This window comes from Brassica oleracea, chromosome C6 (genome assembly GCF_000695525.1).
Source record: "Brassica oleracea var. oleracea cultivar TO1000 chromosome C6, BOL, whole genome shotgun sequence".
Lineage (NCBI taxonomy): Eukaryota > Viridiplantae > Streptophyta > Magnoliopsida > Brassicales > Brassicaceae > Brassica > Brassica oleracea.
Genome location: NC_027753.1, coordinates 18,803,496 through 18,814,130, shown reverse-complemented (window position 1 = coordinate 18,814,130; position 10,635 = coordinate 18,803,496). Strand labels below are relative to the sequence as shown.

The following is a 10,635-nucleotide window of genomic DNA, read 5'->3' as shown; positions in this document are numbered from 1 at the left end:
TAACGAGGAAAATCGCCCTCGTTAAGATTATGTTTTCTTGTAGTGAAGAAATCATTAAACATAACTATAACCAACAGAGATTATAAGAAAGATAGTTCAAATGTTGCTAAGATAAAGTCTGAAATTAAAAAGAAACAAAGCATAGACTTTTAGTAACCATAAAACCACCAGTTAAACACATCTTAGCCACATTTGGCTCGCTTGGGCTCTTCTGCCTCAACAATATCAGCAGCCCTTTCACCATCAGATTCTTCAAAGCCTGTGGAAGGACCATCCTCAGCAACTCCCTTCTGCAAAGTTTCCTGGGCATCTGGTACAATCACATTTTCTTTTAAATCGCCTTCAAGTTCTGGAGCTTCTGGAGTGAGCACCTTTGTCAAAGTCAAAAATTTGGTCTTGCCAGTCAAATTGTGATTTGATACCTTCACAATGAACTGGCGAGTCTTTCCTATAGTATTAATCAGAGCTTGAGGCACTGGAACTAAGTGATCATCTCCTACACTCTCATTGGCCTAACATACATTTAAACAATTGTCACTATACATTTCTAACTATCTTGGGAGAATACAGTTTCAAATAACAAAGACAGGCAGGTTTGTAATTACCTCGAAATAGCTCTCAACCAATTCAGAAGCTTTCTTTCTAGTCAACTCATGACCAGCATTACCAAGGAGCACAAAAAACGCCTGGTCATTATTGTCGTACACAGAGATCTTGGCTAGGCACATGTGTCATGAGCAGATTAATAATGAATGCATTGAAAGTATGAGTATAAGTAAATTTGAATCACTTACTGTGCAACACCAACAATATCCCTTTTCCCACATTTTTTACACATAAGGGTGGTAGGCCCTTTGGTTGCCTTAGTGTGGCACCCACCGCAGCCTATGTAATACCATCGTGAACCATGCACAACATTATCAATGGTTTCTATGCACTCAAACCAAGCAACCTGCAAAAATGTTGTAAAAATTAAATGAGAAACTAAGACTATCATAATGAATGTGTTATCCATTGGTACTGTACTACCTTGGCAGCTGCCTGCTTCATATAGGAAAAGAGCTCGCCTATGATCACTGTCTCAGTCTTAGTGACAACGTCTGCATCAACTCTGTTGGCAGCATCTAAGTTTGAGTTCAACCTGAAGATAATGTCAAAACATACATTACAATATTGGAAAAACAACGAACGATATTTAAATACAGGAATGCTTACCAAGTGAGATAATCTCGGGTTGCTTGGACATCACTGTCCATAAATACTCGTGATGGCGTCATAGAAGAGAGAGCTAGGGCACCTATATCAGATCCAATGATATAATACAGAAGCAAAAATTATAATAAAATGAGATGAAGAGATTATGTGTATCTATAATATTTGTTATTTCAGAACCTATCGAGGTTACTCAACTCTTAATTCTTCACAGACTTTACAAATGTTTCATAGCTAATAAGCTCCAAATTCAATCAAATGCAGTTCTATTACTCAAAGCTAACCTAACCAGATAAGATTCCTTAACCATCCTATGTAACTTCTTAAAACAAAAAGCAAAAGTTGATATACAAACCTCCAAATCGTTTCGGGTTTAAGGTGGTGACTAAAATAACACTTGCAGTTCTTCCAGATGCTTTAAATTTTTCACTAAAGTTTGAGGCAGCCTAGTCCCATAGGTACAACTTCATCACCGGACCACAATAACATCCAAAACTCGTGTGGTAAGAGAGACAATATATGAATATGGAAGAAGATATAAATTAGCTTACTCATGTGTTCGAACATGAAGCAAAACTCAGCGGGTTGAAGCTATCTCAGCTTCATCTAGCACGAGACTGTCATTGAGAACCTGCCCATTCACAAGTTTGATGTGGCCAACATAATCTGCAAAAGAAAACAATCAAACTCAATGCCTTATATCTTATAAACCCAGCAATGAAACCTAAATATCTAAGACTGGATCATAACATTATCCTAGCCAAACAATGCTGAATATATTAGATCGAATGAAAACACAATATCTAAGATTAGATTAAACATTATCCTATACAAACAGTGATGGGGTGTAATGATGGTGAGAACTTACCATAAAGATCCCCTTTCAAGTCGTAGGTAGCATCGAATTCTTCATATCCATGGAACCGGAAACGATCCTCAGGGAAACAAACTGAACTGTCCTCTAGAACAGAGAGGGCAGAGGTCGATGAGAAGGTGATAGTGACACTTGGTTCAGCTACCCGATACAAAGTCTTGTTATTAAACCCGAAAAAATTGTTGAATCTGTAAATGCCACCAGCTTTCATGTGTGGCAAATAAGTTTCCAACCTTCCAGCTGGGATGAAGCCCTGGATAACAGTTTCCTGTTAACAACATTAAAGAGATTAAATTAGAAAAGCTAGACAGGAAATCTTAGAAAAAGTAAACAAAGATATTAAAGATATTTAACCCGCAATGACCAACAACAAAAATATAGTGATGGTGCTAACAACAATTAAAGATCTAATCTAATAGAACTTATATAGCAAACAGTTGATATGAATTCAGTAAGTGAAAAAAAACGAAACTGTTGAACTAACTTATCCTTCTTCAAATGTAAAGCCAATGATTATAAAAAGCGAGACAGCAAAAAGATTTAGCAAACACTTGTTATGAATTCATTAAAAAAACAAAAGGAATATACCGATAAGTTTGAATCTAAAAAGATTTCTTAGCATCTCGGCTAAACAATTTTTAAACTAATAATGTAAAAAAGAATTTGGTTTATACCTCTTCGTCGATGAGAAGCATTTCGAGACCGATAAGCATCTTCATCAGAACATTTCGAGCTTCCCAAAAGTGGATCAACCGAAACCTCACCTCGCCTTCATGAGGTCTGAATTTCACATCTTTGAAAAACATCACTTCCCCAAAGTTGGCGGAGACAATGGCTTTTCCCCTGACGCCAGAGGAGACAGCGGCTTTGCCCCTAACGCCGGAGGAGACACCGGTCTTCGCGGTGTGAATGATCGGACCTGCAGAAGAAATATGAGCGTTGCCATCATCAAAAATGTAAATTCATCTCTATACCACAATTTTATATGCATTTGTATTTACTGTAGAATAAACTATTATAAAAAAATTATATTGTTCATCTCATTGTCTGAGAAAACACAAAGCTTCGGACTTTATAATTTGATAACGAAACGATACGGGTTCACTTACCATTGGGTTTCTTTGAATTAGGTATGCCGATCGAGACGCCGGAAGAGACACCGGTCTTGCCGCTGGGTTTGGTCAGACGGGAAGAGGAGACCGACGCTTCGCCTTTGGCTTTCTTCGAGTGGGGATCGCCGATCGAGAGGCCGGAAGAGACACCGGGTTTGCCGACGGGCTTGATCGGTCCGAGAAAGGAGTCAGCCTCAACGCCTTTTGGTTTCTTCGAGTTAGGCTCACCGGATAACGTGTATTTTCCGTTGAAACTCATTGCAATATACTAATGAGAATATACAACCAAGTTTGATCGAAATAAAACTCCGATCGATTAAGAGTTTTATAAATAAAATCAGAATGAGAAAAGCTAAGAGAATCCATAAATGAGAGTAAAGGGAGAAACAAAGTGGAGGATGTATTGATTGATTGTGGATCAGATCGTGAAACGGAAACGAAGAAGAGGAAGAGCAAAGGGTCTCACGAATCGATCTAGCAAATTAGGGTTTGGAGAAAATGAGAAAGGGCAAGGTCGAGTCGGCGAAGTATCAGGTAATAGGCATTCAACTTTGATGGGCTTCCTGGCCCAATCGTATAAACACGACGGATTTTAAAAAAACGCAAAGCCCAACATGCGCAAACCGTAGCTTACGTGGCAAAACCTTATAACATGATTGGGTGATTTTTCCATCTGACGTGGACAGTATCTGAGGCTCTTATTCCCCTTTTAATACTTGTTTGATGACTAGGATCGGACCCGCCCTAAGTTAATAAAATGATATAAATATATTTTAAATTCAAATAAAATTTTTAGTTTATTTTTAATTATAATTTTCACTATTTTCACTACAAATTTTACTATTTCTCTTTTTATATAAATTATTTATTTGTTACTATATTAAAATAATTCACTAAAAATATAACTACTTTACTTTGTTCAAAATATTTGATTTTATTGAATTTCATAGATTTTTAATGCATTTCTTCTTAAATTTTATAATTTAAACAATTTGAAAAGAAAGCCAAATTATTTTTTATTTTTTAAAAGCAAGTAGTATTAAACTATGAAATTAATTTTTACTGTTTTCAACAAAAATATGGAAAATTCAATTGTTTCCCTTTTTTGACCACCAAAGTATAGGCTAAACCAAAAAATAATAGAGAATCATAACTATTTGATGTATTGTTAGCTATTAAAATTATTTACAGAGCATTTGATGTGTTGTTAATATATATAGTTCAAATGTTAAAAAAATGTTAATTTTATTATCAATTTTAAAATTTTACAGTGATGTGTCAATGTCAAAAGTTGGAGAAGGTAACCAACCTATATACTTCTTTTAGGATACAAACATCCAACTTGAATAGAAAAACTCTTTAACTCAAGGATTGTATTTATAAGAATTTGTAAACCATCTTCTGCTAACAAATTCACGCTAAAGCATAAGATGCATCATGTATAGTTTTAAAATATATAAAACAACGGAAAAGTGGAGACAGCAATGTTATCTCATGTTTCTGCGCCAAATGAAACACTTTCCGATGACCCCTTTTTCCACGTACCCTTGAAGAAGCTCAAGGAGGTTTCATGTTCATCAAAATGTCCATATAATAAACACTGGGTTTGTGAAAATGACATTAGAGGCTCACACTGCAAAATAATATTATAGATGAACATTAATAGATGGTTAAATCCTAGCCTAGATTGAAGTTATAAAATTTCATATATGGATGAAGCTTAGAAATTAGAATCTCAAGTGATGCACCTTCTATGCCTCCTTCAAGTAGAGCACCAATCACTGAAACCATTTTTCACACTGGAGTCAACCCACTGTCAGATGCATGGTTACCAGAGAGAATGTATAAATGTCAAATGGTGCTAGTGTTACGGTGTAAGCGCTTTTGAGCAACTCCCCATCAATTGATTCATCATCACCCTGAGGCATTATTAGTTTATTTGAAAATCCAAAGACTATTGACGATATTAATCGCCTAGCTATTCTGAAAAGTAGATTTGCTATGAGTCGGTACTAGTAACAGTGATCAAAGCTTATGTATAGGTATCAAAACTGATGTATAAGCATAGGAGCGTAGGGTAGAAAGAAAGAATAAAAATTATTACCTTGACTGACAAATTCTCACGTGCTGCAGCATGCTTATTATTCATGACCAATTTATCAACTTGACGGAGAACTTAATCAGCAACATCTGAAGCAATCATTCCTCGAACGCTTAGGGGTGGGCACTTTACCCGATACCCGAAGCCGCACCCGAATCCGACCCGGAAAACTCGAACCGAAATCCGAACCGAAGTAGCAAAATACCCGAACGGGTATCAAGTTAGGAGAGATTGGATATCCGAACTCAAACGGGTAATATCCAAACCCAAATGGATATCCGAAGATAATCGAACATATATATACGTACCCTTATATTTCTAGTTTACATCTCTCATTTTTAAAAAAATATTTATATTGATGTTACACATACTTTAAGATCATAAGTATATATATAATTATGGAGAAAATAATTTAATATTCATTTAAAATGCATGTCAAACTTTTTGTTTAAAAATAATACCCAAATTAATATCTATTTGTTTTTGAAATATTGTCTCTAACCCTATTAATCATTCAATCTATAAAAAAATATAAAAAAATCAGTTAAGTGAAATCTATATTTTTAAATACAAGAAACTTAAAAAACGAAAATTTTAATTTTTTCTTTTAAAATCTAAATATCCGAACCCGATTTAAAATAACTGAACCCAAACTAAAAATACCCGAACCCGATCCGAAGTACAGAAATATCCGAACGGGTTCTCTATCCCTATACCGAAATACCCGAAAATCCGAAATACCCGACCCGAACCCGAACGGGTATCCGAACGCCCACCCCTACGAACGCTGTAAGAAGAAGCTCGACTCATCCTGCAAAAAAAAAAACTATATCAGTAACAAAACAAATGTAAAAATATTGGTAAGTTAGATATGATCTGACCAAGCAAACACTTATTTCAACTCTGGCTTACATTATTCCTAATTCAACGAGGAGATTGTGGGTCGCTTAATATCAAGTTTCAGATGCAGATAAACAAAGAAAGGAGGAGTATGTATACTAAAATGTGGTTACCTATTTGGTTCTTTGAGCATATAATATACATAGACTATTGGAATGGTTTTTAAATGCTCTCTTTGAAAAACTAAAATTTCTCATTTGTCGGTAGATGTTGTCGTCTCCTATAATCATCCCAGAAAATTAGATTGCGAGTTAAGATTATTTTGATATCAAACTATTGGTGTTATTTTCACCTGCCACAAAGATCAAAAATAGCTCCAGCAACCATGCGTAAGGTGTGCAGATCTTCTGTATATGTAGCTTTTATAGATAGCAAACTGATACGACAGAGCCACCGTTATCCGACCTCTGTTATTTGATTCAACGTGAACGAAGAAACATATTACAATATAGAGCTTGAGATCAAACCCACCGAGCTATCTCTGGAGATAACGTTAGCTGTCGTAGAATATTCCCAGACCTTTCTAAAACGCATCGTAATCAAACTTTAGCAACGGATCTGATCTTTCCTCCATTCTATCTTCTTCTTATCTCCGCCTACAAAACATCAATAAACAAAACCTTAATAATCATTCAAATCGAGAATTTACAACTTTTGAAGAAATAGAGTGAAGGTCATTAGTGAATCTGAAAACAACAACTTTTTAAGATATATATCGAAGAGCATGAGTTGCTCGACGACCCTCAAACTATAATAACAGCGGAGATAACCATTGTTATCACTTGATTTTTTTAGAAGTTTATGATTAAGGGTACTGAACAGGTGAATTTCAAGGATATGACATACCTTTTTATAGTCTAAGATTCAGAGAAAGAAAGTTAAGAGGATCCATTCATTGATGAATCGTGATAGGAGTTGAAGCTATCGTTAATGATTGCGTTAAAGACACGCCTGAATTTAGCCAGATTCTGTAACGTTTTCAGATTTCTAGGTCTCCGGTAAGATGAACCGAAACATAACAACGACGGTGAGAAATCGTAAAAGAAATCCAATTTTAAGTGAAATAAAGGTCCATACAAAATCAAACAACTAACCCAATATGAAGTCCAATAAAAAAACTCACCAGGAATGAAGTTGTTAATGAGACACAGCGTTTTCATGAAATGGACAGGTGTCACCGTCTGGTGCACTGACTTAGTGACGTGCATGGCCCTAGAGAGAACTCTACTTATATATATATATATTTAATATATAATTATTTAAATAAATAAAAAGTAATTTCTTATTATTTTTGAATTATACATTTTTGAATTCGAACTTTTTATATTTTTTTGATTTTTTTGAAAAAAATATCAGAATTTTATTTTCAAATCCAAAAATTCTCATTGATCCTATTTATTTATTTATTTAAATCCCTAATCCAATCCCAAAACCATTCTTCTCAAATTTATATTCAATCTCAGAACCATACGTCTCAAATCTATCCCGAGTATAAATTAGTTGTTGCAGCATCGTAGCGTTGGTTAAGGTTTAAACTTTAAAGGCTTTTACACCCATATCGGGTTTGAATCATGGACTATGCAATTTCTTGCAGATGATAGGATGCAAAGCTTATCAAAAGTTCCATAGTACTGTAGGTAGAGCCATTTGTTGTGGTCATCTACTGGAGAGAGAGCCTCTCTATCGAGGATGTCGTATATGCAGAACCGTCCATCGATCCAAATATTTTGGGGATAGCTTTATCGTGGAATTTTTATCCGTGGAGCTGTTCATCATCATCATATATAATAGAGTTATGCAGTGGCGGACCTAGGGTAAAAATCTGGCCCTTAGCCCAATATCAATAGTTGGGAGAAATAAAAGAGAAGATGCGCTTGAAGTGATTCGAACCTAAGAAAAGGGGGTCAATTAATGGGATTGTTAACCAAATGAACCATCAGATCTTCAATGGTATATATTAAAAATGCTATTAGTTATTTTTAACTTGTGTCAGGCCCGTCTCTGGAGTTATGGATTATATGATGATGTAATGTGTTACTCAGTGCTTAATAAAATATAAATTAGTTAACCCTAAAAATATAAATGTTTATTTGCTATTTAATGAATTTCTTTCGTTCATTTTGACTTTTGAAAACTATATTTAGTATAAAAAAATTTAGAATCATCCTAGGAATTTTTTAAAAATGTATTTTTGGTATCTTTTTCTTCTTTTATGGAAATATATCACACCAATACGATAGTATGTAAAACACAAATTTTAAAGAAAATCAAAATATACAAGTGGGGGATATTCTTTTTTTACCGAAACTAGTCAAACAGCACGTTTACGATCGGTGAGAGACGTCGTAGTACACCACTTTATAAAACACTAGGAAATATTTTATATACAAACTATATTTATACATTATTATTTATTTTATGTTTTCTACATATTATAAAATAATAAAATAATAAATATATATTGAAATATTGAGAAATCGGTAATATTACGTATATAATTAAATTGGCTTGCGCATATAAATCAAACAATCGTTTATTAACGATCATTTTATGGTAAATAAATAAAAAAATCAATTTTATCCATTATATATTATATAATTAAATTTAAATGATAAACATAGATATAAAATATATTTTTAGTAAAGTTGTTTATTAAATTAAACTTTAATCATATGGTTTTATGATTATTGTTATCCTATAACAAAAATTTAAACCATTAATAAAAAAACTAATTTGAGATGTCTAATAGTTTTAGTAATTTAAAATTATTTTTAATTGAATGATAATTTCAAAATTAAAATATTAGTTAAGTTCTCAATATTTGTTCAATGCAAATAGGCATGGGCAAAAAAAATCGGAACCGAAGAACCGAATAGGAACCGAAACTGGAACCAGACCAAGACCCTCAAATATCTGAACAGTTCGTATATTTATATATCCGAACCAAACCGAAACTGAACCAAGAATCAAACGGGTACCCGGATATATAACACTATTAATTATATATACATATAACATAGCTAAATATATATTTATAATTTAAAAATCTATTAAAAGTACCAAAAAATATTTGAAAATAACTAAATTATTATAAAGTATCCGAACTACCCGAAAATATCTGAAATCAGAAACCATCCGGATAGTATTATCCAAAATATCCAAAGTAATCTGAAATATCTAAATTTTTTTATCTAAATCATCCTAATTTTTTTTAATATTTTACCCTGAATAACCGATATTTTACCCGAACTACCCGAACCGGAACCGAAACCAAATGAGAACCGATTTTTTTGGGTATTTTCCGGTTCCTAATTTTACTATTCGAACCGAACCGAAATCAAAACTATCCAAACCAAACCAAACCGAACCGAAAATATGTCAAGTAGTAAATAAATCCTCTAACCCCCTACCCAAGCTACCCGATACCCGAAATACCCTAGCCGAACCGAATCGAAACTCGAAATGCCCAGGCCTAAATGTAAATATCAATATATAGTTTGTATTTTATATGATATGTAGTTTAATTAAATGATATATATATATATTACTAATTTAAACACTTATTAAATAAGACTTCTTACGATCATGTGGTTTATAACTATTTATATCTTATTATAACAAAAAATTTAAACCATTGATAACAAAAATTTGTTTGAGACTTTTAACAGTTTTGTAATTTATACTCGTTTTTAAAAATTCAAAATACAACATATACGAAAAAGTTTAATTTTTTATTATATGGTTAATGCAATTGTGTAATTTATTTTAGTTACAAAGATTTAAACAAAAATGATTGAGTGTATACAAATTGTTAACAAATCTTTGTTATTGAAAATCATTAATTGCATATATATCCCTTTCTTATTATTTGAGGAGCATTAGATAAAACTAACATTTACTTCATGTGTTTATTACATGTATGCCATATCCTACGTGGCATCACCACAAACTCTCTCACACCTTATATTCAAACACTCTTTCTTAACTAGACTAATTACAAAATTTGCCATTGTTAATTACATTAAAACTTCTCTATATATACTATAAGCTTATTGACTAACAAAATAATTTATCCCATGCCCTACTACTCTTTGATTGCAAATGTTTCCATTTTTAAATACGCAGAGATTTTATTACCATAACCAGAGATTCTTCATAATTATCGATTTCAATATGGAATTTCGTATAGCCTGACTTAAATATTAATGTCTTTCTATATATTTAAACTATATAAAATCCATTGTGTACGTATGTATCTACATATCTACTTATATATGTGTTGCTATATCATGAATTCGTTATATATGTGTTGTCAAACACAATGTTCAACAATTCTTACATAATCGCAAAATCTTATAGATATATACATACACTTTTTCAAAAAAATTACATAAAACGATCTAATATATAGTATTTTTAAAAGCTAATAATAGTTT

General features: G+C 32.9%; 2 long non-coding RNA genes across 2 annotated transcripts; both read right to left on the bottom strand.

The window, feature by feature from the left end:
• Positions 1–4,586: 4,586 nt before the first annotated feature.
• On the bottom strand, positions 4,587–5,494 carry LOC106299759. The gene is made up of 3 exons (XR_001261862.1): positions 5,303–5,494; positions 4,947–5,117; positions 4,587–4,831 (listed from the first exon to the last, which is right to left on the bottom strand). It is a non-coding gene; the product is annotated as an uncharacterized LOC106299759 (long non-coding RNA).
• A 530-nt stretch (positions 5,495–6,024) lies between these two features.
• Positions 6,025–7,213, bottom strand: LOC106299713. Its single transcript, XR_001261848.1, has 3 exons — positions 7,046–7,213; positions 6,492–6,795; positions 6,025–6,110 (listed from the first exon to the last, which is right to left on the bottom strand). It is a non-coding gene; the product is annotated as an uncharacterized LOC106299713 (long non-coding RNA).
• Positions 7,214–10,635: the final 3,422 nt, after the last annotated feature.